This window comes from Homarus americanus, unplaced genomic scaffold (genome assembly GCF_018991925.1).
Source record: "Homarus americanus isolate GMGI-L3 unplaced genomic scaffold, GMGI_Hamer_2.0 scaffold37705, whole genome shotgun sequence".
NCBI classification, from domain to species: Eukaryota; Metazoa; Arthropoda; class Malacostraca; order Decapoda; family Nephropidae; genus Homarus; species Homarus americanus.
Window position 1 is genome coordinate 9,476 of NW_024757595.1, and position 1,530 is coordinate 11,005.

Sequence of the window (1,530 nt, forward strand, 5' to 3'; positions counted from 1 at the left end):
ACCTAAAGCAGCAGCTCAAACACCGCCCATCTTGGAGCCTGATGTAAATTTCCAGACTTTTCGCGAATGGCGGCGGCGGTGGGCTGATTATGCTACAATGGTGGATCTCCAGAGTTTGTCACAGCCTAAACAACTCATCCAGCTGCGTATGTGCCTGTCCTTGGAAGTTCAGCGTGTCTTAGAACATACGTTGCAGGTACCCCCAACCTCTTCGCTGTCTGTAGAGGAGGTACTGGACGTTCTACAACGGCACATCAAAGGACAGCAGAATGAAGCTCTGCGCAGGAGGGAATTGTTTAGCTGCAGACAGATGGAGGGTGAGTCTTTTGACGCTTTTTATGTACGTCTTAAGAGAGCCTCGGAAGAGGTAGATATATGTTTAGGCCACCACCAGCAGTGCGAGGAGACCCAGTTGAAGCAGGTGATCCTGATGGGTGTTAAGGACGAGGAACTTGTCCAACGCCTCACCTCCCTCGACTCTTCCTCTTCTCTTCAGGATGTGTTGACGATATGTCGCTCCTATGAGGCTGCCAGGTGTGCCACCTCTGCCATCCGAGCTCCCCCTACAGCTGTACGCGCTGTTTCCCGGTACAAGAAGGACAAGAAGTCTGCTCCTACGCCTTCGCCCACCACGTCCACGCCCGGTTCATTTTGCAACAACTGTGGTAAGCAGCACGGAACACAGGTATGTCCAGCTGCTCAGTCTACCTGCAACAGTTGTGACCGTAAGGGCCACTGGTCACTCACAGTACGGTGCCCAGCCAAACGCGTCCAGTGCAATGTGTGCGGTCGTCTGGGCCACTATGACAAGTGTTGCCCTTCCAACAAACCCAAGGAACAGCGTCAACGGAAGCTTCGGCGCCCTTCTACCAGTGAGGGCCGCCCACAGTCGCCAAATCAGAGGCACGACGACCCGGGACAAAGCCCGACCCATTTTAGGAGGGTGTACTCCTCGCATCCCAGGACCAAAGCCCCCCAGTACATCAGCGTCATCGTGACCTACGGCGGTGTGTCATCCCGTCTTCAGATGTTGCCCGACACCGGCGCTGATGCTACAGTCATCGGTCCCCAGCATTTGCGATGCTTGGGGCTCTCTCCAAGCGATCTAGGACCGCCTCCCGAGGACCTCCGCTTTATGGCAGATGGTTCACAGATGGCCCCAGCCCTGGGTTCACTCTATGCACATGTCACCTTTGGCAACAGGTCGTGTCAGGCCTGGATTGACGTGCATAATGGTGTCCCGACTCCCTTGCTGTCCTACAGACATTGTCAAGAGTTGGCCATCATCTCCCAGGACTTCCCAACACCGATTCTCGAGGTAAATTACGCCAACAGGGTGCATGAAGGGAGCAGCAACTACCCTGCTGCCGCCCTACCCCTACCTCTGGCCAGTGACACCTCTCCTTCGGTAGTTGTCCCTGCTGCATCACGTCCCCACGCCTTGGCTCGCCTTCACGACAGTCACCGTGGAGCTGAGGCCACCAAACGACGTGCACGACAGACTGTGTTCCGGCCTGGCATCGACCCCGA